Consider the following 25,843-nt stretch of genomic DNA (forward strand, 5'->3'; position numbering starts at 1 on the left):
CCCTTCCCTTCCCTTCCCTTCCCTTCCCTTCCCTTCCCTTCCCTTCCCTTCCCTTCCCTTCCCTTCCCTTCCCTTCCCTTCCCTTCCCTTCCCTTCCCTTCCCTTCCCTTCCCTTCCCTTCCCTTCCCTTCCCTTCCCTTCCCTTCCCTTCCCTTCCCTTCCCTTCCCTTCCCTTCCCTTCCCTTCCCTTCCCTCTGGCAATGGGGACAACTTGGCAGTGGATGGCCTAGTGCAGATGTGACTATCACCATTTGCAGAGCTGCTCTCACAAATGGTGTGGTCGTCTGTGCTCTGCCAGTTTTCTACTAGGAAATGGACCTCGTGTACCAATAGCATGCATCTCTAAAATGGCAACACAGAGCTCATCCTCTGCAGAAAATGCCAGCGATGGAAATAACGGTTCCAATTTTGCTGAACCGACCATGGGAGCATGACAAATGGGTTTGGTGCCTCCTTTTTGAGGCCTCTTAAAGCATCTCGTGTAGAGGCTGCGGCAGGCAGTGTACCATGAACACGGGAACACCCTGGCCCGCACTGAATTTGTGTCTGATGCAGATTTTCAGAAATGCCTTGATTTGGGGCCAGAGAGGTTAAGGTAGCACAAGAAATCTGCAGTGAAGCAAAAAATAGCTCTTCTCTCCTAATCCATACACCGGTGCTTTAACCCAAGGACTGCCTTTGCTGGGCACCACCACTTCATATCAGAAGAGAAGGAGATTGGAGCGAGAGGCATCGTTTTGTCTGCCCTGTCCTCTTGGTCTGCCCCATCTCACACTCTGTCTTTGTGCAGTGCTGTACGGGAACAGTCTTCAAGGTGGAGCCTGGTTCTGTCATGAAAGATGTGGGGAGAGAGGGGCTTTGCTTTGCCCTTCCAGATCTGCATCCCGCTCCTTTTCTCTGCTCTCATTGTTTCAGAGAGCACTGCAGCCGCTGTCTCTCTGTTGCTGGATGCCCCTTGCTTTCTGAGCAGATAATTTCACAGGCCAGAGCTATCGATCCGGGGCACTTGTTAGCAGCATCGAGCCTCGCAAAACATTTTTACAGGGAAATTGTTAGACCGTGACTGCTTGTGGAAGTCACCCTCAGCCTCATTTTATCTGAGCTCAGTTCCTCCGAGAACACCAAACACCAGTGGGGGATTAACAATGGGTTAAAAACCTCACCGGGTCTCAGCATCACCCTTACAGCACCATACAGCAGGCGAAGCCGTAGGGAGCCTGTGATTAAAAAAGAAACCCACGCATCCAGTGGAGAAACACTGGGTGATGAGCTGTCGTGCTCGCTACCTCTCACCCCTCGGTACGTGCTGTTCCCTGGAAAGCCTGCTTCTGCTTGGATTCAGGGCACTGACACTCTTCCTCAGGCTCATTCCCTCTGTGAAGCAGGAGGAAGGATGCAGTGCAGCTTGCACATGCCCATCCCAGCATGGTTTGGGTAGCGAATCTCCATCTTTTGCTCTTGTACAAGCCTCATGCCTGTTTTATAATCACACGGACTTCAGCCCTGCAGATATTTTGTGGTGGATGCATTAGCAGTGCTCTCTTTCCTTGTTTGTTTGCTTGGGGCTTTTTAGAAAAATAGACCCCATTAGATGGGAATTTAAAAGCAGTGAGGAAAAGCCTACACCTTTGCCATAAAGGAAATTATTCTGCGGCAGTCATGTAGAGAGCAAGGGCAGGGACTGAGGAAAGGAGCTCCTGGGACTAGCCCTGCCCATGGTGTGCGGGGAACTTGGCGGACTCTTCTCTGGGCTTCAGTTTCGTGGTCTATGAAAGGGGGATAATGGCTTTCTCCTCTACATAAAGATAAACCAAAGAAAGGAGATCTGGTGGAATTAGTAATTAAAAACAAGATCATATTTTGCTTCACGTAGAGTGAATAATGCTTGTGTGCCCTGTCTCCCTCTGATCTGGGCTTCAAAAAGTTGAAGCGGATGATTTGACTTCTCATTTTCTTGGTGCTGTCTCACAAGGGCTTTGAGCACTCCACACAGGAGCCATGTTATAAGGAATGACTTGTTTAACTTTTCATAATTGAGTTAATCTGAAGTTGTATTTGCAAGAGCTGTAGATATTACTATAAAGTTATCTTTTCTGAGTACCTCCAGTAAGGAGGAAGATGCATGGCCTGGCCCTTATCTTTGCTGTGACACAACTGACAAAAAAAAAATATTGCAGAGCAAATCCACGGCTGCTGGGTTGTCTCCCTTTGGTCAAAGTGGTGCTGAGGTTCTGGTTACCCCCCTGTTAAGCTGTTTTGGTGAATTCCTGGGCTTGATCTGTGGAGGTTGTGAGGTGCAGCACCGAGGTGCTTCCAAGCCAGGAGCAGGCCCTTGTCACTGCCACGGAGCACCTCAGCAACAGGAGCCAGGGCCTGCTTCTAGCTGTGGCAGCAGGCGTGGAGGAAGGGGAGCAGCAATGCTGCAAAATAGCTGAAATTTGGTTAAAACAAACAAACAAACAAACAAACAAACAAAAACGAAGCTCACCAGATGCAAACTGCCTGGTGAGGTTGCTCTGCCCAGCAGGAGAAGCTGAGGAGGCGAGGGCAGATCTCCATGTGTCACCTCAGCCACTGTCAGTCCCTGCAGAATAAGCAGTGCCTAAACCTCAAGCACTGACCCCAAGTGAGGGGTTGTTATTTGTGTTATATTGAGGGTGAATTTGGTATGACCCTAAGGAGTATGGGCCTTCCTAGTAGACTCCTCCCCGGCCAGCCTGGCACACCAACCATGTAAGGTTATCTCACCCCTTTCTTCCCCCTCCCTTTTTATTTTTCTTCATATTTTCACCTATTTACTCTTAGGAATTAGATTTTCAGTCCTTTCCCTTCTGAATAAAACTCATCAGCCTGTGCACACTGGGGTGTTCAGGACAGGCTTTAGCAGGCACATGAATGACGGAATAAACCTCCTTCTCCTGGCTTGACTCCAAAAGGCTGAATTCCCTCCTTCCTCAGCATTTCCTGCTCCATTCCTCCATCCACCTGCTGTAAGATCCCCCCAAGAGAAGTGCCTGCTACACACCAAAGTTCACCAGCTCCCCTGATGAGCAGGGGGCCCCGCCACTGAGCCAGCTCGAGGAAGGAGATACCTGCTGTGGGAGTTCAGGCTTTTGCCAGCACAGTGCTCCCAGATATTGCCAAAACCTGCTGGAAATCTATCTCTGTGCTCCTCTTTCCCCCCTGGTGCAGCAGTAGGTCTGCAGGCACACCTACAAGTGAATTTGAGGAAGTTTTTGCTGTCGTTGCCTGCCTAAAACCCCCACAGTTGCCAGCTGTGCCGCAGGTGTGGCTGTGTGAGCAGGGCTTTCCTTCTCCAGCCTCGGGTTCGCTCACAATCGCTCACATTCAGCAAAAGGTATAGGAAGTTGCTTTATGACTTCACGTTGCAAATGAGTCATGCAAATCGCAGCAGTCAGAGGCAAAGCAGGTAATCCCAGCACACGGTGGGTGCTACCAATGAGCAGGAGCCACAATATGTTTTTTGCTGGGAAAGGAGCATGTGGCTCACTGGTATGGATGCAGGCTGAAGGAGGGTTTGGAAACTCATTTGCTCTTGGGCTTTGCACCAGTGCTTGGGGGCAACAGGAGCAGTTTGCAGGGGCACAGCCCACGGAGCTGCTCTCCCATGGAGCGAGGGCTAAGAGGAGCAGGGCTGTGAGATGGGGAACACTGTTCTGCTCTCCAAGTGCAAAATTCGCGTGGAACCAAAGTGTTTTTGCACAAGCCACTGGCATCTTTCCAGAGCAACAGCACATATGGCTCTCAACAACACCAAAGGCTCAAAGGCGCTTTAAGTGACTGGAGCAGGGCTTATAGCAATGCTTCACGTCCCTGAAGCTGGATTTTGGGGTAGGTCTGAAAAGATCTCTGGTTCCATCCCAAAATGTTGTAGCTTCTTTCTGTGAAAAGGGTGGCCACATGCTCTTAAAGTGGATGCTTTCACTAGCACTACTGGCTGTTAGCTTCCCTGCAAGTTCATCTGGAGGCTTTCTGAGGTCCCATGGAAGAGGCAGGGAAGCTTCCAGCAGAGCTCCTGCTGCCCTGCAGATCTCTGTACGCAGCTGAGAGCAGGATCTGGACCGTAATTTAACAGCTCTGCACAACAGCTTTAGTTGTGTTTCTCCGAAGCCATGTTTTACATTGTTTAACTGTGCTTTCTTCCATGTGCTTCATTAGTAACTAAAAGTAGTCTGATGTTTGCGGGAGGAAATGTACGTACAGATTGGAGGAAGCGTGTGCACATAGATCCTTCGTGCATATGGATGGAATATAATTTTGAAGGTTGGCTAAACTTTTAAAATGCTCGAAGTGTAGCAAAGAGAGATACTTTTCATCACCCTTCTCTCCTGCCAACAGGGGATGGGAAAACATTGGTTGGACAGCTCGGGGAGCCTGTCATTACTGAAGTCGAAGCAAGTGATGTACACATGATGTGTGCTAAGTATGGATAAGCTGAAACTTTAAATAGGCTTGGAGGAGGAGCAAAGCTCAGGTTTAAAGAGCCAACTGACTGGCTTAACGCTGGCTCACTTACACCCAAGGTGTTGCAACATCTGGTGTAACTCTGGTGCCTATGGCAGCACGTAAATGCTGCTTTCCTGTGTGCCTTTGGGCTTTGTCACGGGCTGTGCTGGTGCAGTATCACAAAGTATCACAAAGAGGGAGGGGAATGGAAATTCATGAAAATGTATGAAATCTTTTCCTGTAGGGCTTGCCTTCTCAGGAGAGCAGTGATGTTCAGTTTTCTCCTCTTTTATTTATTTATTTATTCTTTCAGCTTGCCATGCTTTCTATCACTTTGCCTTGGATGGGTTTTGGATGCAGAAGATAAAGCACTTAAAGCATAATTTGTGCTACAATTTTTGTATAGCCCCAGACCTTGATCTTTTCCATTCTTTTTTAGTCTCATTCCCAATGCTAGATCATGTGCTTAAACAGGACCCACCTCCAAAGTTTTTCTTCATTTCCCCCAGTGGGCTAGGGGGCTAATGTGGTGGGAGGACAAGTCATTTTACTATTAGACACTATGAGGTTTGTGACGGAAACAGTACCCTGCTCTGTGGGGCTGGCTGTTTGGGCTGTGAGCATGTAAAGGCAGATTCCCAGAAAAAAAAAAAAAAAAAAAAAAGAAGAAGAAAAAGAAAATAATGAGGAAAAAGAAAATGAAGAAAAAGAAAATGAAAGAGAGAAAAAAAGGAAAAGATAAAAAGGAAAAGAGAAAAAAGAAAAAAAAAATAAAAGAAACGGAAAAGAAGGGAAAGAAAAAAGGGAAAGAAAAAGGGGAAGGAAAAAAAGGAAAAAGAAAAAGAAGAAAAGGGAAGAAAAAGGAAAAAAAAGAAAAAAAGAAGGAAAAAAGAAAAAGAAAATAATGTAGAACAAGAAAATGAAGAAAAGTAAAATGAAAGAGAAGAAAAAAAGGAAAAGAAAAAAGGGAAAGAAAAAGGGGAAGGAAAAAAAAGGAAAAAGAAAAAAAAAATAAAAAGGAAGAAAAAGGAAAAAAAGAAAAAGGAAGAAAAAGGAAAAAGAAAATAAAGTGGAATAAAATAAAATGGAATATAAAATAAAATAAAATAAAATAAAATAAAATAAAATAAAATAAAATAAAATAAAATAAAATAAAATAAAATAAAATAAAATAAAATAAAATAAAACAATTTTTTTAATTATTAAGCCCCCCCCCAAAGCGGCCGCCGCGCTCCCGGTCCCCGATCCCGCGGGGGCGTGTCCGGGCGTGGCGGGGCGTGTCCCGCCCGCGGCTCCCCGCGCTCCGATTGGCGGCCGGCGGCGGGGGCGTGCCCCGGGGGGGCGTGCCCCGGCCGGGAGTTTCCCACAATGCCCCGCTGCGGTGCGGCCGCCGATGGATGCTGCGCGCCCGCGCTGCCATTTGCAGCCGCCGCGGCTCGCAGCGCGCCCCGGGGCCCCGGCAGCGCCGGCGCCCCCCCCGGCCCCCGCCGCGCCCCAGCGCCTGCAGCCGCCGCCCGCCGCCCCCCGGCCGCCCCCCCCCCACCCTCCTCTTCCTCCTCCTCCTCTTCCTCGTCCTCCTTCGCGGCCCCCCGCCGCAATGAATCCCCCCGCCGCGGCCGGCGGCGAGGAGCCGGGGGCGGCGGGCGGCTGCCGGGGGGCCGAGGGCGGCGGGGAAGCGGTGGGAGCCGCGGGGGTCCCGGAGGAGCCGGGGCTGGGCGAGGAGTCGCTGGAGGAGAAGCTGCGGAGCCTCACCTTCAGGAAGCAGGTGTCCTACAGGTGGGTGCCGGTGCCCGTGCCCTGCTGCCCCCCGCTGTCCCCCGTGCGGTGTGCCGGAGCACGGGCAGGGCGCTGCTTTCATAACCAGGGTCCTGCGTTTTTGCCGCTCTGCCTCCATCCCGTGCCCGCCGTGCCGAGCACACCGGCTCCTTCCTCCTGGGAACGCACCTGTGTGGGGATGTGGGCGGTGGGGGTTTGGCCGCTCTGCTCCTACCGCCGGCGATCTGCTCGCGGTCAGCAGCTGCTGACAGCCAGGCACCGCCGTCTGAGATGCTTCATGCAAAAAAAGTTCTTCGGTCTTACCTAATTCTGGCTGCAGAGGCAGCACGCCATCAGCTACCGGTGCTGGAGCGTGCTAGGGATGAGCGCTCTTAGCCGAGAGGATAGGAAGCACTGAGCTGCTCCTCGTTCCCTCTCCGCAGCGAAAGAGGGCTTCTAGGCTTAGGTAGGCAAGAGAAGAATCTCCTCTGACACGGAGTTACTTTTTTTTTTTTCATGCTGTCAGCTTTAATCTGAGATAGCTTAGTAATGGTTTGAGTCCCTGCATGTGGTAGGGCTTAAGAATGATGTAATTAAACACTCTTCAGAGCTGAAGTTTTATATAATCATCTATGCAGGGAGACCTCCTCGTAAGGGTGATGGTCTCAGTGGTGAGTGTAAAGTTTGGGGTGATACATCCAGGATTCAGTAGGGTGAGTGATATGAAAAGGAGAAACTTAATGAACACCTAAAGGGCATTACGTTACACCAGTAACCTCTTGGTACTTTTGCACCCCTATCCTGCTAGTTTCTCTAGCACAGACCGCTTAGCAGCATGTTGCCTATTGCTGGTAAAGGCAGATTCTGTAGGTGGGCTACTGAAGTAATGGTTAACGAGGCAGGTTTGCTAATGGGTATCATCTTAGCAGAGAAGTCATGGGGTTTGTAACACATGTTTTTGGAGATACTTCTACTCAGGCTGTACGTTTTCATTTTTATTTCGTTAGTTTGGGCATCTTCCCCTTCTGAGGAGAGGTGGGGGATATTAAAATCTGTAGTACCCTGCTCTCTAGACTATCTAGAAGTGTGCTACAGCCATGGGTATTCAGGTTTTCTGCATGGTGTATATTTGTAAGGGTTTTATAATAAATGTTAGGAGAAATGCAGGGTTTATTTCTTCTTCCTCCTGCTTTTCTCCTCCTCCAGCTAGGCAGGTGTATGACAATTCCTGAACCTTTAGATAAGAAAGTCTTTTCCTAAGTGCCTCTTGATGCACATTACTCATGCAGTTTGACTTAGACTACGTGCTAGAAAGTACTTTTTCTTTGTATCCTTAGATTTCCACACTTTTTCCTCTGGAACTGGTTTTCTACAAATTATGTGTGTGCGCTCATTTATCCATGGGAATGATCGGAGTAGATAGAAGAACAGAAGACTTTCATAAAGGACCTCTGCTGAGCTCTCCACACCCTGCAACCCCCAGCCTCCTCAAATTGCTACCATTATCCCTATAAATTATGGTGTTGAAATACATTTGTAAATGTAAATGACATATATATATTTTTAAATCTATTTATGTTGGTGGTACTTGGGCTCCCTTATCCACTAGTACAATGGAAGCTATTCAAGGCTTTGTAGTGCCTTTCAAACAGCTCATATAGGATTCTCCATACGTATGTTACATTGACAAACACCCATATATCTTTATTTATATGAGCAGAAAAAACAACAACAGCAAAAAACATAATTAGAACTTGCTTTAAATAATACAGATATCTGCAAATGCACGTAACAATTCTGTTGTTGACAACGGAAGAAATGAAATATGTGGCTGAAAGAGAGGTCAAGGTATTTCTACAAGGGGGAAAAAAAGGAAAGTTGGGGAAAAAACACATTTTCCGTACCAGTTCTATGTTAATCACTCCCTATCATGCAAACATGATTTACCTGAATTTAGCTGAAAGTATTATCCTTTTTTTCCTTATTTTTGTTGCTAAAAAGCAAGAATTTTATTGTAATACATAACTATTTAACTAATGACATAGCTTTTATTGCATATGCATAACATGTTGATGCCTCCAGAAGTGTACAAAAATCTGAGCAACAGGGTTCAGAAAACAGCATTTTGCACTGGCATGGCCGGTAGCTTACAATACAGAAATGGCTGTGGCAAATATGTAGTGGATTTGTGTGGTAAATACATGTATTAGGCATGCACCTCCCCCATATCATGCCATAAGTTTTTCTGATTTAAAGGAAAAAGTTCCTGTAAATACTACAGGTATGTTGCATAGGGAGCTCCCAAGCCCCATTGACCTCGCTGTGTTCCCAGCCATCACATAGCACCTTACATCTCATGCTCCCAAAGCTTTTTTCCCTGCACCAAACACTCTTAATTCCTTTAAGAATAGATGTCTGCTTGCTGTTTTCTTTCCAGTAATGTGATATAATTATGTATACATACGCAGTGGGGATACGCCACTTATCTGTGCTTGTGCGTGAGTTAATGGCTTTAAAGCGTGCCTGTTTGTGTGCGTGTCTATGTGTTGCCAACACACATTACTTAAGCGGATCTTAATTTGCAGACGGGGTGCCTGCCCTTCCCGATACACCACGCCGTGAGCAGCGGTGCTGCCACAGCTCAGCCCACAGCTGGAGGTTACTGCTTGTCCCATTGTGGGGCTGGGTAGGGAGCAGGGAGACAGTCTGAAACCCAGGGTGTCCCCTCCTTGGTGAGGGGCATCTTGCAGAGCTGGTCTCTGTGCAATCCAAATGGAAACTCAGAGAAATGGTCGCCTTTTTCATCCTCGTGCACTTAAATGAGGACAGACTATGTAGGAGCTGCATGTGAACTTTGGAATGCCAGCAGATAAACAGCCATTTCTAGGGCTAATTTTTACCCTACAGATATGGAATTAAGCATCTTAAAGACTCTGGCTTTCCTGCTTACAAATCTGAACCATGGGCTCAGAGTGAAAAATATGTTTTTCTCATAAACTGATAGAACTCAAATTCACTGCAAAGAAATTGGCAACTGGAGAGAAGGGGGGAAAAAAAATGAATCAAATATGTATCCCTGCTAAAGAGAAATGCTCTCAGCAGATTGACTGGTTCTTGGAGTTGTATTTACCTCCTCTATTGCTAGGTCTGGCTGATATGTACTAGGTGTTGTGACATGAGCAATAGGCAAAATTTTCTTCCCTTTAAATTTTTATCGTTATTTTTGTCACTGCGGGGTGCTGTGAAGAACTCTACAGTCTCTTTTAGCTAAAGTATAAATGAACTTTCTTCCAAATATTTTTTGAAATTACAATAAATGAAGCTATTACCAAAGATAAGCTCAATAAGAATATTTGTGCAATAAAAGGCTATTGCTACAGAAAGCCTGGGCAATAAAGCTCCACCCTGCAGATTTCCTGCAGGTGTTTGCAGATTCATCTGAAAAATAATCATGTTATTTTAATTGTTTAAGCTTAAAGAAATGGTAAAATATCCAAAACGCAAACAGCGGCAACAACAACAAAACCTAAGCAAAAAAATAACTCAAACCATCAATAATGCAAATGGTTTTTAATTTCTTAATAATTATTATCTAGAAATCCAGGGAATCTTGGTTAGCGGCCTTGGGAAGGAAAAAAAAGTAAGTCTGAAGTTTTAATGGCCCTCTTGTGAGAGCTCAAGTGGCGTTTGGCAACCATTTGTCACTAGGGGATAGTTTGTCTAGAGCAATGTAATTTCACTTTGACGAAGTGGAGGAATGCTGCCTGATGTTGTGCATGGCAGACTTTAGGATTCTTACTTGTATGTGGCTTGGATTCCCCAAAACTGGGGCTGTTAGGAGACCCTTGGAACGGCCCACTGCTGGTAGGCAGCAGGCTGGTGGTGTGCTTGTTTGGCTCAGGTTGTTCGCCTGAGCTGGAGATGCTGAGTTTCACTTTTAGTAATGGAAGTGGACAGAGGTGGTGGTTTTCTTATCTTGCCATGCCCGTTGGAGCCCAGATCCGCTCAGAGGTGTCTCTGTTTGAAATGGGTGGGTTGAGCTTCCACACCTGGTGCTTCTCTGACCAGCCATGAAAAGTTGCTTGGTGCCTTCCCGTGTTAAGTGGGTAGGTCTGCAAACACACCAAGAACCAAGCTGACCTCTCCGCCCACACCATCAGCAATATGTGGCTGGTAGTTCTGGCAAAAAGGGGCCAGAATGATAATCAGAGTGGGTTTTGTTCCTGCATTTGCAGGGGAAAAGTCATGGCTGAGGAATCCTGGGAAGTTCCCCAATTCAACAGGCCTCATCACTGCTGATGTGTTTGGATGAGACAGAGAACACGAGTACCTGGGATTACAGATGAATCCTTGGACCAAAATAGAAACTTAAGGACAGGAAACATCCTTGGGCTTTGCTTTATTTATTTACAGATGTGATGATGATCATAGGACTCGCATCACATCTCAGCAAACGTTAAATAGAGAACAGGATGGTAGAGGTGTCTCCTATTACTAAAACTTAATTATTTTATGAAATATGACAGCATTTACTAGTGTACTGTGAAGCCTTATAAATAATTAAAGCTGACTGACATTTGTAAAAATGAAAACATCCAACACAAACCGCCGATCTTTTGATTTTTGTTTATTTCTTATATTCAGGTTTCCTTGCATCTTGATATGTCCTATTTCTATAAATTAGCAAGGTTGTTCTGCATGAAGATGATGGACGTATTTTTATCTTCTATCAAATGTCAAGAAAATAATGCTCGCTCTCTGGCCTAATCTTGTAAGATCTGCTTATGCCGTTCTTTTGTTAGAGTTTCGGGTATGCACTATACAGGGTTGGTACCACCCACTCGCACAACAGTGACTCAATTTACTTTGTCACCCAAAACACCCATCCCCACTTCATCATTTTCTCCCAAAGGACACCACTTCTTACTTTTAGGCACATGAAGGAACCTTTGTAATGCTGGCTTTCATGTATAAAGCTTTGAGGAAAGAAATGGAAGCCCTGTGTTGTGCTGGAACAAATGCGGAGAAAGGCTAGGGTAGTTGAGAAACAAAGACTAATACCATGGGAAAAACAGGTTTACCTTTAAAATTCCCTACTGACTTAGAGAGATGGCTGCAAGGCTGGCCATCAGTGTCTCAAGGTCACACAAAGTTACAGGACTAGTTTTTTGAAGTCAGAACATGCCTCTTCCATTCTCCCTTTTTATATGAAGTTAGCAGTACTTTGCAAAAGACACACTGTGAATGATAATTCTGAGTAAAGCTGTATGTGTGCTGCAGTGGCATTACGTATGTGCTCACAAGTAGAAAAAAAAACAAGGGATTTGAAATGGGGAGCCTCTACGAGCGCATGACAAAGCTGTTGTGTAGCACTGGCACAAACCTGTAGTCTCAGATTGCCCTGGGACTCCTGCAGATGGAAAATGTTATCAGGTAATAAATGCTGAATCAGCTGCCACGCAAGTTCGATGAGGTGGAAAGGCACTGTTGTTCTGGCCATTCCTTGGGAAGAAATGAGCAGGTAGGCAGGTCTTACCAGGGCTGGTCATGGGGCTGACTAAATGATTTGATTGAAGCTTCTCCAGGTTTTTGGCAGATTTTCGTTTGGCCAACTTGGCAACATAGATGGGATATCGGGGAGGTGATGCATACATGCACTACTCTTCTGTGCTCTTGTGCTTCACAGCCTGGACATGAGACACTGGCAATCGGCTGAAGGATTCTCCAGATATTAAAGAAGGAGGGGAGAAATTGGGTAAGGGATACTTGCAGTGTTGTGGCCACTTTTAGTTTCAGAACTGACTACGAGGAGCCTCACCTTGGAGTAAAAGGGATGCAGAAAGCTGGAGCTCCTTTCTCTCTCCCCGACACTCCCAAACCCTAAGTTTTTATTAACACTTTGTAAGTGGAAGAGATGTGTTAACTCAGTTATGCACTTGTGGGGGATGTGGTGTGTATGAAAAAAAGGTGTAAGAGTACATTGGGAAAAGCTTGTATGTGTCCATAGACATCTCTGTGTGGGCTAGTGCTGGGTATTTGCTGGCTATGTGGGTAAGGTGATGTCATGGTGCATAACCTTAGGGCAAAGGAAGGTGTGTGACAGGACAGGGACATGGAGGACTCCACTGTGTGTTTTACAGGTTGTGTTTATGTGGGAATATCACCTGTACTTTCTAGTAAATAATTTTGTGTGGGCCGAGACTTCTCTTTTTGTCTGCTCTGTGACTATGTGCAGGAACATAAGCTGAAGGGTTGCTGTTACATTACTAATTCAGTGTACTGTGTGCAGTTTTTCTCCCTTTATTTAAGTGTCTTTCTGTGGAGGTAATAGGTATTTATGAACATAAAATAATAAGGTGTTTGCTCATGGTTAAGGCCTTGGGTCTGTCTGAAAGAGCTGTAGCCATATCTAAAGCCCCCAGGTCTCTCTGGTTTCAGCTCTCATTTCACTTTATACTATTCTTTCTATTTCTCTTTCCTGCTTCTCTTGGTGTAGGTGTGCTGGCTTGTGTGTACAGTTGCTGCCCTGGGGCCCATGTAGTGGCAGTCCCTCAGCTCTCCTGTGCTGAGCTTCTGGTAAGGCCATCCCTGATGCATGTGCAACCCATCTGATGCTGCCAGCAAGGAAGATGATAGAAACCCAGTCAACTCATAAAGCCTTCCCCTAACTTCCCTGGAAATGTGCCATCTGCATTTTGCTTATTAAATGAATTCATCGATCAAGATTAAGATATGTGCAGCCCTCACACCCACACCACCTCATCTAGTGTGTGCTGGCTGTCACATGCCACAGGTTGGCCATGATCCTGCACAGCTTTCCCTATCCAGACTGTGCCTGAATGTGTCTCTGAGGATAACACTGGGCTTGGGATGACTGTGGTTAGGAAGAGAAGTGGGGTATTTCACCTTAAATTTCACTAGAATTGTGTCTCAATTATAACAGACCTTAGTCTCCCTGTCTGTAGATGAGAACTGGGAATGGAGTAGGAGACAGCATAGTGTCAAGGAACAATGCTTTGCTTTTTTAACATGAAAAAATCTGGTTTGTTGGTCAGATCCTTACCTGAAGTGGAAAATCTACTGCTTGTCCATTGTACAGTGTTTTTCAAAGTGGATTTGCAAATAGTCAAATTCTGCACTACCTTTGTTAGGCAGGTGTTACCACTTATGGATGGGGAAAGCTGAGACAAAGGAAGATAGTGACCTACATGTATTCAAGGTGGCATGTGGAGTCTGTGTGCTAAGCTGGGAACCAGTCCTCAACCCTCTAGCTCTGACAGCAAGCCGCTCTTCTAGGGGAAGGAGGAAGGATTAAAACTGCAAAATTCAGAGAAAACCTGAACTCTGGGGAAGCAGTAGAGGACATCTGTGCATGAATACTGTGGTTGGATCTTCTTAGCAAGTACCATATTCCCAGGTTTTGCCTCTGAATTATTGTGCATGGAGCAAGTGGGACAGTTCATTTTTAAAGAGCTACGCTAGCCCGAGGCTGCCACAGGGCACTAACTGGTTGTTCTGAATTTCCTAGCACCTCCAACTAATGTAATAAAATGGCTCTGCTTAAATGCAAATAAGGACTGGTGGTGGTGGTGGTGGGGAAGAGTTTATTTGTTCTAGTGGTCATCAATTACAGCACTCTTGGCAAAGTAAGTAGGTGTAGGGCTTGGTCTGTCGATGCTTTGGGACTGAGCTTGATACTTCTCCCATCCTTTCTGTACTGTGTTTTTGAGGAAACACGGTGGATTGCAACTTTTTTTTCTTTCTAGAAAAAGTCTTGGTAATGAGGTCCTGAACCTTTCAGTCCTGGATTTCCCTGCAAGTGGAGTTCTGAATGGCACTGCCAGGCTCCCCTTCTGATTAACAGCTGTTCGAAAGCTTATCTCTCTGCAAAAATTACAGTTCACGATGGGAAACTGCTTTTCATCATCTGGTGTGTCTGCACTTTGAGGGGTAGCAGTTCCCAGTTCTTCCTAGAAGGTTTTCCAGATCATTGGCCCTCCATAGTACATTACACTAATCCCCATTGTCGTAGACAAATGGCCACATATTTACAGAGAATAGAGGTGTCTAATTGAGGCATACACTAACTTTCTGCATCATTGCTCCTCCTGCATATCTTTGTGGGTAAACATGGGGTACGAGTAGCTGGAGGATGTTACTTTCTCTGGCTGCCAGTGAGGAATATGCCGTGAGCAATGAGTTTACTCACTGGGATCAGGGAATGGTGCCGCTGGCTGCCCTATAGCCTCAGCTAGGCTATAGATCCACTGCAGAGATGAATAATATTGATGGCTTTGGTTGTTTGACAGTATGTAAGAGCCCCTGGTGGAAAGATGTGGGCTCTCTTTGAATGTTCATGGACTTGGAGGGCGTTGTTTGTCTGGGTATGAGAGGTGTAGGTGCATATAGTGGGAAAGGAGTAGGTGAATACCCTGTCTTGCCTTGTTTTATCTTCTTCAGATGGATTAAAAATTCATTTTTCCCTTTCCATTACTAAATGTGTTTAATATGTACAGTCCTAACCAAACATACTTTAGATCTACAATACACAAGTGTCTGGGAGTATGACCTGACACTGTTTACAGGAGGAGAAAATGAAATTCTCATTTAATATAAACACTTATTTAAAAAAAAAATCTTGTGCGTATGCAGTGCTTGTTTCATATTTGTAATTTCTTTCTAATGTTTCTGAGCTTGACTTTCCTTAAAAACAAAGTGAACCCCCTAACAGGCAGATTATATGCCTTCTAAGCTGTATGACTCATTGGGAAACTTGACCCACTGGGGAACATTTTCCAAGTGGGGCAGGGATTAAGCTTCAATTGCACAGATTCATCAAAGATGATGAGTTGGACAACTTAGAATCCCTCTGTGCTCTGAAACTGCTCCCTGATGCTGTGTAATATGCAGGAGAGGGGACTGTCTGTGATGCCCTGAGAGGTGCCGTGGGGTTTCTGGGCACCATAGGAGAGGGTGAGGAAGTGAAATGGCTTTGAAGCCTGTTAGCATTAAAAGATGATGAGAAAATACCTTCCTGTCATCACTTTATTTCATTAGGTTGCTAATGAGTTTCCTCTAGGGATGGTAATGGGGTAGTTCTTATGCTTTTATCCAATTAGTGAATGATCCCAGGAGGACATCCTTTTGTTGTGAAAACACATCGAGTTTCATTCCAACTGGAGCGCTGCATCCTGCAGGTTCTCTGAAGGCAATGAAATGCCATGTGTAGGTGCATGCAAGGCCAGGTCCTTGGGTATTAATTGCTGATGTTAGCTTGAGTTATGGTTTCAAGATGATGCCCTAGAGGGCAATGGACTCTCCTGTGGAACAAGTGAAATGCCAGTGATGTGAATAAAGTTTCATTATGAGTTTTGAGGTTAGTTGTAAGTCGAGACACTGAGACTCATGTTAAAAACCTGTCTAGATAGGAAACAAAAGAAAAATGCCTTTGATGCTGTTGCCTTCAGGTATATCCAGTACCAGTGTGTTGCCAGCTGCTTATGCTCATAGGATCCTTAGCTGCTGGTGCTGCAGTCACCTCCAGGTTTCAGCCTAATTTAAGAAGACATTGAAGAAGGAATTAGTAGCTGTAGCGATGCAGCCGGCATGTTTGGTTGCAGGTGGCCTTCCATTAGCCGAGAGCAACTTAAGCGATTCTTCATTTTACCTCTGCAGGTAGCCAACAGTAGCAACTGTCACTTCTGCAGAGCAGTACATTTTGCTTTGAAGCAGGTCATTTCTCATTGTACTTGTGTTGTCCCTGGCCAGGTTTTGCTGAAATTGAATTCCTGGATTTCTTTAGTTTTTGTGAGCTGCTCTTTCTCCCTTTGCATTCTGTAGCTTGCCTTTGCTGCCCTGTCTTCAGCCTTGCAGCATGCTTCTGGCTTTTTCCCGATTCCTGCCGATACGCTGGTGCTTTGTGTGGGTTTATGTATCTGTGTGGTGCATGTACGCTGAACAAAGAACACACAGCTACATAGACACCATGCTTCACGTTCTACAAGGTTAAGATTAAATTATTCAGCTTGCTCCAACAGGTTTTTTCCTGTCTGCCATGGCCAGTGTGAGCTTTATAGTCTGCTGCTGCATCTCTGATCAAGATGCTGCTTCCTTTCCCCCTTTCCATCTGTAGTACTGGAGTTTCTCAAGCTCTACTGTGGAAGAGTATGTTACAGTGGCTGCAAAGTAGTACATCTTTCAAGTGCAACCGGATATAAAGACAGACAGCTTTTGGACTTCTCTGAGTCATTGCAATCCTATAGCAAAAGGAAGGAGGCAACAGTTGCTTTCTTCAGCTTTTCAGGCTTCATAACTCATTGAAGAAATGCTGAGAAGTGCTCAGCAGACCCTGCTGATACATGACAAATAGTACTGGAGTAGACTAACAGTGGCTTGAATACAAGGTATCATGGTGATGCTTGGATGGTCTCTTTTGGCCTTGTGAATCTTGATTTGCTCTTTGCTGGTCAGGCTGGAACAATGTTTTTTTCATTTCATTGAGTCTGATGTGGGCCATATCATCACTTGACAAATGTGCTATGATCCGGGGTAAACAGTAAGCTTACAAAGCGCTGGGTTATCTGGTCTCTGTCTTGTCAGCTCTTATTTTCTTTCCTTTCAGTGGATAGTGGGAGGGATGACTAATGTTGGCTGTGATGCTGGGGCAATTATGAGCTGGACTGAGACCAATATAACAGTCAAGATGTCCCCTCACAAAGCTTGTGTGCTGTGTTCAGAAACTAACCGTTTGACCAGGATTCAGACAAGTGAGCTAGCAGTGACAGTTCTGTCCTGTAATATCTCTTTTCCTAACAAACCTTATCTGTTTGAAAGGGAGAAAAGCTAACCCTCAGCAAGGGTGGCTGTTGACAGTCTGGCCTGGAGGGCTTAGCTGCCCCTCAGTGGAAGGGCTGGCTGGAGCACAGCTTTTCTGCTTTCCAGAAAGGATACTGCAAGTATTTTTTCCCTGGGAATAGCCTGGACTCCTCCAGCCCACAGCAAGTTTTTGTGCATATCGCTGCCTCATCCTTCTTGGGAGCGTGATGACCATCAACAAAAGCCAAGTATTGCATTTCCAAGCATTACATTTGCCTACATGCTTGAACAAGCACAATCAAGCTGGAAGCATGTTATGAATTGCTTCCCAGGGCACTATGGACCCAGAGAACTTGTGAGCTCTCCCATTACTGAAGAACATGTCTTAAAAGAATCTCACATATATATAATTTAAATGAAGTCAGTTCTGCTCTTTTTTTTTTTTTTTTTCTTTTTCCTTTTTTTTTTTTTCCTTTTCTTTCTTTTATGAAAAAGCACAGAGCTAAGCTATCTCTGGCAATTACTGGTAACCAGAAGACATCTTCAGTGTGACGCACAAACATTTTTAATTTCCTCAGCTGTAGTCTCCCAGTGTCAGTGTATTCAAGACCAAGTAATGCATTCTTCCCAATTTTCACCTCGAGACCGGTGAAAATGTGAGAGATCAGATAATAGAAGACTTTAAAGAAAAGCCTCTTCCTGGGTTGGGCAATATGGTCTTCTCTCCTTCTACCCACCTCCTCAAGTGCAGAAGGGAAAGTAACCAAATATAATCCTGTCATCAGCTCTGATAGGGCTGTGAAAATAGCTTCAGCCTGTTCATACAATAGCTGCTTACATTTTCAATTCCCTTTTTTCTAAGAAAGATTTGCAGCTTAGCATTCATATTAGTACCTGGTTTTGTACAGATAAAACAAATATACAAAGTGAATACAGAGAAAGAGCAAGCCACAGCTGCTGAACCCCTGTGTGGGGTTCCTCTCTCTTCACAGCCCCTGCTGTCTCTCTACTGGAAGACAAAAGGGAATGACTAATTTTGGGAGGGAAATGGAAAGAACTGGGAACCCGTGTTTGTGAAAGAGCTGTGTTCTTACCTCCTAGCTCCCCCTAATTGACAAAGGCCTTTGTTTACCCAAGGAAAGCTGTAGCACAGAGAGCAGCAGCTATGTTTTCCATCACGTGCAGACTGCACCTCTCTCCTGACTTAGCAGAAAAGAAAGGGAATTCACTTTCTTTCTAGTCTTTGGCCTTCATCCTGAGATTACTCATGCTTTTTGCTTCCTGAAATTCAGAGATCGTTCTCTTTCACACATGAACTGCCAAGACACCAGATGGCCTTGCCTTTCTGCCACCAATGACCTTATTTTGCTATTCTTTGCAGCTGTGCAATGTCCTAAATGAAAGCTGCAGCTGAAGGTCTCCTGGAGGATGTGGATGTGGTTCCCAGTTGGGTCTGGAAGCTCAGGCTATGCTTGCTTCTCCCATCTGCTTGCATTTGATGGATCTCCTGGTCATTAAAATACATTTTAATCACTTCAGCCTCTGTCATACATTTGGGCCTTTAGCTGACCAAAGACAGGAATTTCCATTGGGTCACATGTAATTGAGATGAGGAAAAGATGGGATGGTGTGAAGTATCACTTAGACTGAGGTAGATGATGCTTTAATGCAGCAAATTTCCCACGTTTAAAAGAGGCCATTAGTGATGTGAAACAAAAAAAAAAAAAAAAGAAAAAAAAAAAAAAAAGAGGAGGAAATAAGCTGGGATGGAAGACTGTAGCCCGACTTTCCCTTCTCTGATCCAAAGGCTGAAAAAATGAGAGAAAGATGTTAAATCCCCTCCACTGAGAGAAGCAGCCTGCTGTCTCAAAAGGCTGCCAAGTCAGATTTCCACCCCGTCACGCTGGGAATAGTGGCCAAAGAATGTGGGGCTCTCCTGGGTCTTGTGTCTGAGCCGTGCCCAAGCACTTACCCTCAGTGTCTACGCAGAGGCGTGCCAGATACCCCCTTCCCCAAGCCCTTCCTCACCGCCCCAGCACCCAGCCAGAGCTTTGTTTCTGATTCAGTCACTCTGAAAACAGTGTCACAATTTGTCAGGTGCTGAGAGTGATATTTGCTTGATGGAAATGTTGGCCCTATTGTGAATCAAATCTAACAGCTTTTCACAGCGAGGTTGTAAGACAATGAGGCGAATTTACTACACATGCAGACAAAGCAGCTTCTATTATGTGTGAAAACATAAATAATAGGGGGATAAATGCAAAACAGTGAGATCATCTTAAAGAATCTTTTCCAGGTATCATTAAGCTTTCGCAGGCACAATAGTACATGTCGGTGTACAACTCTGATGGCAGAGGAATACAAACTAGTCAGTGATGCAAACCAGCAGGTGTGTCTGAAGGGTTCAATCCTGAGTCACAGGTGCATGCAAAAACTTGAGGGTGGCTTCACAGACTTCCGTGAGAGAGCTGTTCAAACAGAGCAGCGATGGCAAAACCTATTACCGTTCCTTAAAATAGTGACCTCTCACTCTAAATTGAAAGAGAAGGCAAATTGTATATGAGGTAGTACCTCTGAAGGTACCACAGAATGCATATTCACTTGTAATTCGGTTCTTCTATGGTGGAGAAAGCTGAAATATTTGCCGTGAAATGTTTTTTAGTCTGCTGACATAAGCATGTTTTCCAACTGAAGTCTTCTGGGGAAGATGCTAATTTTGTTTTCAAAAAATAGATGAGCAATGAATTCAAATATTCATCATAACTTCTGATCCTATTAACTGAAATACAGAATAGTTGATATTATAATTCTTTAGAATATCTTTATGCTGAGTTATTTTTTATTTTCCTTCAGATTCAGAAGAAAAGTTATTTTGTTTTGATTTGAAATATCAAAATTTCCCAACAAATGGAAATGCTGAGTTCTGGCAAGCCAAAGTTGTTATCTCTTAGCATCAGTGAAGCTAGCTTGGTCATGATTAATCTTTTATGATAGAATAGTGTTGTCATAACCATATTTAGTGTTAATCAACCAAATGATACTTAGCCTCCTCAGAAGGACCAGAGACTAGAACCTGAAAGATGAATTGTCCTCCGACTGCTAGCAGGAGCTGCTTGATGTCATGATTAAAGTATATTAAGGGGCTAATATTGGGTACTGGATGGTTGTTCACATTTTTATGGATAAACAGGGAGGTCATTCTTCAGGGAGGTTTGAAAGCTGAATGTACACAAGGCATACAGTTAGGGTTTTGTTTTATTTTGTTTTATTCTTTGCTTCTCTTTCTGAGACTCTTCTGCACCTGCCTCCAGAGCTACTGGCAGAATGCACCTAGTAACATTAAAACCCAAGAATTCACTTATTGGGTATTAACTCTTGCCTTATACAGAGAATGAAAGTGACCACTGGTTTCTAGGGTTGGAAAGGCCTAAGGAAAATATTGCTTCCTCTCCTCCTGCATGTCTGTGTCTTCTTTCTTCCTCTGACCACAGAGCAGCCAGATTGGTATCTACACTCTCAGTGAGGGGTGGCAGGGTAGTGGGTCTTGGCTAGATGGTAGTGTCTCCCCCCAGTTCTGGGCTTGTGCCACGGTCTGCTCCAGTCAGCAGGGTTTTGTAGAAGCCAAGTTGCTGTCAGATTTGGCTTTCAGGACCAAGGAGCTCCCATCCAGCTATCTGGGCAGTAGAGGAGGAGGGAGCCATCATATTTTTAATGGCTACATGTGGAGCGTCACTGACCATCTTCTGTTTGAGACCGAAGGGTGTTGATAACTACAGCATGAAAAGGAATATAGATGAAACGCAGGATAGCAGGATGGTATTTATTATAATACATTATGTCTGGGCAATAGATTGCTGACTTGTCTGTCAAAAGAATAGTGTCTGGTTGTGCTGGTTTTGCTGTTCCCGACATCTGACTCCCACAGGATTTAAGAACTTTCTTGGGAAGAGACCGTGTGTGTGTGCAGTTCTTGCTATTAAGACTAATGCATTTCCTTCTAATGGCTCTGTTGTGATGAATCAGTCCCCACGTGTATGCATTGATGTTAAGTGTCACTTCTTACTGGCTTTGGAAAAAAATGTGAGCTCTAATATGTGTGAAGAAGTCAATATAAGGAGGGGAGGAACTATTCTTGAGGGATAATTTGGGGCTAAGAAGGCTACCTTCCCTTGGTGTCCTCAATAGTCATTAGCAAGCAAGAGAGTCTTCTCCAGAGGACAATTTTGCCAGCTTAATTCAGGCTCTGGCTCCAAATTGTCCTCTGGAAGAGCCCATTTCTATTGACTGCAGGCAGTCTGTGGTGAACAGTCTTACAAAGCTAAAATTAGTTTTTATATGGACCCCTCCTACAAAGAGGATGAATAGATGCATGTGCTCGTTAACGTCTGACAAATGTTTCCAAACAGAAAATGCAAAACATGGGAACTCTGTTTGTAAAAAATACAGGGTGAGAGTTTGGGGGATTTTTTTTTTTTTTTTTTTTTTTTTTTTTTGGCAAGAGATAAATCTGGTTTGAAGTGGAGGTGGTGACTTCTTTTAGTGGATGCTGGCAAGTACGTCAATTTTAAAAATTGCTGCAGTAGCTCTACAGCCAAATGGAGATGTTGCCATTTTGCCTGCTGTGAACTGCATCTTTAAAAGGATTTCCTTTGCCAGCTGCAAGGGCAGCTGGGAGACAGTTGTTGTTTTGTATTTCAGTCCCAGTGCAGAACACCAAAGTAAATCTCTTGCCCTCTGCCTCTCTTATCTGTGGTATCTGGGCACATTGTCGTGTTTTCTGTGAGCTACAATAAATTACTTGGAAAGTAAAATGTATGCGTTGCTCATGACTATGCTGGTCTTTAGGATTGTTCCTTAACAGTTCAGAGGCAGACCTGGACATACTAGCATCTGGTGAATGGAGCATTTATTAGAGGGGATCTGGTGTCTCTGCAGCTCTTGGCGTTCATTCTAGAGGCCAGCTGCCTTTCTTTTTTTCATGAGCTTTGATGTTAGCTTGGCTCTCCCTGGCACCCTAACTCATTCACCTCATCAGAGCTAGGCAGACTAAACTGTGGGGGGAGAAATAGAGACATAGCATCTTTGTCTTGAATATGCTACATCTCAAAATGTTGATGATGTGCTGAATGATACCTGGGTGGCTTATATTTAACCTTTTTTGTTCTTTTTCTTTCTTTCTTTCATTTGCTGTGAGCTTAAAAATATGCAGGTGACATGAAAAAAAAGACTAGAGAACAGTACTGTACACCACTTCAGGCATTCAAGCAAATTTGTGATTATTTTGCAGGAAGAGAGATGATAGACTGTGGTTATTTAGTTTTAGTAGAAGGAAATATGATGAAATAAGTGAGCCCAGGGGCTCTTCCTTTACTTGCCATACATGACTGTTTTGTGTGTATTTAATAGGGAATTCACTGCTGTGGGAAATCATAGAAGGGAAATATTTAGTAGGATCCAAAGAAGGATTAGGCTTTTATGTGAAAATGAATCATATTCATAGCAAGTCTGACTACTGAGTATACTCATACTATTGCAAGTGTTGCCAATGTTTTCTTGCTTCAGGGGGCAAATGAATCACCTGCCAGGGCTGGAAAGGGATTATCTCCATGCAAGGCAACTTTCCATCCTTCAATGGGCACACTGCTGCTTGTTTTTCTGCTTGATTTCCCTTAAAACACCAGGTATTGGTGTTTTATTGAACTGATGGGGGGGGGGGGGGGGTTCAATTCAGGGACCAGTGATTTGATCAGCCATGACAGCCACTAGGGACCTAAACAAATAACCAAGGAGCTAATTCTGTTCCCCTATCTAAAATTCTGATCCTGTTTGTGACATCATAATTGGTTACCATAGGAACAATTATGGTGTCATAAAAAGAGGATTAATTACGAGCTTAAGTGAGGAATAAGCAGCTGGAGCAGATGAACTTTCTAATAACACTTGCCTCCTCTGAAAGCTACCATTTTTATGCATAAAGATATTGTTCCAAATAAAGAGAGATGGGTTAGGAGAAATTCAGTAAAGGTGCACTGAAGGAACAGTTGTGTATCCAAAAGGATATTGCTCTAAGCTTCTAGGTCTCTCAGGATGCTGCATTATAAAAGAAATCCTGTTTATGTAGAGAGATGCTAGAATGAGCAACAGATATGCTGTCTTGTATGGGCTTTTCTAGGTGTGAATCCACAATGTTTCTTTCTATGAATCATTTTTTGTTGAGGTTTTAAATGTGGAAGACTATGTGCATTTGGGGTTAATATTTCACCCTAGCTGGTTAAAAAAATAAACATAGGTAACATGATGGTAGTGAAATTCAAAAGCTAAACAAATTTTGTAGCAACCTAACTGCTTGCTAGCTAAGGATGTTTCAAATTGTAGTGGCTTGTCTTTTTGGACTTGTTCATGTCAGGAAAATCAGGATCTCTGGAGCTAGAATATTTCAGGATAGGGAAACTGGTACTTGAGCTTTTGCCTGTGCTATTAAGGCTAAGAGGGCTTCCTAGCAGGGAGCAGACTAAATCAGGCAAATCGGAATCTAGTGCCCAAGCTGTTAGGATCTGAACTACAGGATTAAATGGTCAATTCACACAATTTCACTAACCACCTATGTAACTGCTTATCTTGCTGGGAGGGTCTACTGACATTTACAGAGTGGGAAGTTCTGTTTTATGTTTGTGGTTTTCTTTTTCTTTTGTTTTGTCTTTAATTGCTGCTGACAACATGCAATTTGTGAACAAAGTTTTGGAAGATGCTGAATTATTTCTGCATTAATATCTGTGCTGGCTGCTTTGCCCTCTCGGGTGTTCTTGGGTGTTCCCTTGGAGCCAGGCAGGAACTGCTCAGCTTGACTCTTTTTGCTGCTGTTTACTGCTCTGACCTGAGCCACTCGGTCAGTAATGTATTAGCAGAAGGGCCATTGACAAGAATTATTAATACCTAGCAGGGGACAGAAAGTGGTGTGAATAGCTGAGGATAGCACTGGGGATGGTATTGCTGGCAAGATGCTGCCTGAAGGCTTGTGTGTGGGTGTGAGTTGGTGCTTTTGTTTTGTTGCTTGCTCTTGTGACATTTGCCTAGCTCTTTTTGCCTCTCTCCTTCTCTCTCTTTTTGCAGGAGAAGAGCACATTCTTCTGCCTGTGAGGGAGCTTAACAACAGAAGTCCTGAGTTTTTTTGGGGATCCTTGCTCTTAGCCATGCTACGGTCTCTTGTTGCCTCTTTCTAAGAGGAATGAGAACAGCACTGCTTGGTTATTGTTGCTGAGTGCTCAAGCATAGCTGTTCTTGCATCCTCCATCACAGTGCATGGATACCATTGCCAGAGCTTGCAGGCAGTGACCAGTACGCCAGGTATCCCTGTGATGCTCTGCTGGGTCACCAGTGGCTGAGGCTGGCCAGGCATGAGCCCCTCTCTGAAGGTGTTTTCTGGGAAGAATGGTAAATTCTGGGGACTTCTACTGTGATTTTCAAAACACCATACAGAAATAAATTAATACCCACAGCACCACTGGGATGGCAGGGGGGCAAGTTGTTATTCTTTTACCTCAGAAGATGAGATTCAAGAATGAAGGCTAAACTGTGAATTTTCCAAAAGTTTGCTAGAGGGATGAATAGCTCTTTTGGGTACATGTTTGGGGATGCAGATGAGCCTGGGGCACTTAGGAGACTCTGTTGAGTTAGTCAGGCTGAGGATTTTTCTGCTATTATCGCAGACTTCAGTGGGTGCTACGCAGGCAGGTTTGGCTGTTCCTTCACTTACTGCTGCCTTCCTCGTATGGTCTTTCAGCTGTCACAGAATCAGAGAATGTTTTGGGTTGGACGAGACCTTAAAGATCATCTAATTCCAACCCTTCTACCATGGGCAGAGACACCTTCCACTGTTCCCACAGTCAGTTGTCCTCTCTCCCAAAGCCTTTGACCACAGCTCCTTGCAGCTGAAGCTGCCCAGTATACTGCTTTTTACCCCAATCTGCCCTAGTGCCACTGGGCAAGGGATCTGCTTGCCGAGCATCCTACCCTGCTGTAGTGCAGTGCTTTGGGAAGAGCAGCTTATAAATGCCATGAACAGTGCTGTGGCTAGTCCTAGCCACAAAGGTAGATATTTTGAGAAGTAGAAACACCATTGCTCTGAGCTGTGCAGCCATTTTGAGGAGCTCTGTGTTGTGAAGCCCCAGAGCAGTAAGTGGAGGGCAGGGCAATATTAAAAACCTAGAGGTGAGCAGATGATTGATGCTAGGACAGGGTGTCGCAACCTGGGCTTTGGTTGGGAGCTAAAACCCACTGATGCTTTGACCTGACTGGTTCCCTTTAAGAACAGGTGATGTAGTTGAGTTTCCTACCATTGGATATGCAACTTCAGTCGCTTAGAGGTTGTGATACCCAAGTGACGATGTATTTTTATTTATTTATTTATTTTTCCTTCATGTGTGCTCATCTGGTAGCCTACAAACTGTACCCTGCACATCCAGAGGTTCAGGGCTGTGCCCTGCCCTGGAATGCCTCAGCTCAGCACCAGGCTTCCCCCAAATTTGTGCCTGGACCTGGAGCAGCCTCTGCAGGGATTTTAGCTGTAAAGTCTTGCGGCTAGGCCAGGGAGTGTGTCTGGGAGCAAGCTCAGCCCTGGCTTGTTCTTGAAGATGTTTTTTTTTCCACTGAAGTCCTACATGGTTTAGAGACATTGCCCTTATGAAATCAGAGGGGTTTGTTTGTTTTCAACAGGTTTTTCCATGTTCCTTTTGGTAACAACAAAGGCGATGTGTGAAACTTGATGGAAAAGTGTCCCATTGAGGGCAGGAGGGGTGGATGGTAGAGT

General features: G+C 44.6%; 1 protein-coding gene across 1 annotated transcript in view; it reads left to right on the forward strand.

Moving 5' to 3' along the window:
• Positions 1-6,204: 6,204 nt before the first annotated feature.
• The window catches only part of DGKI (diacylglycerol kinase iota), a 215,584-nt gene continuing 195,945 nt past the window's right edge, over positions 6,205-25,843 (forward strand). Inside the window, exon 1 of the mRNA XM_032199161.1 lies at positions 6,205-6,243. The gene's annotated coding sequence lies outside the window, so the exon portion shown is untranslated. The remainder of the gene's footprint in view (positions 6,244-25,843) is intronic.

Source organism: Aythya fuligula, chromosome 1, assembly GCF_009819795.1.
Source record: "Aythya fuligula isolate bAytFul2 chromosome 1, bAytFul2.pri, whole genome shotgun sequence".
Classification (NCBI taxonomy): Eukaryota; Metazoa; Chordata; class Aves; order Anseriformes; family Anatidae; genus Aythya; species Aythya fuligula.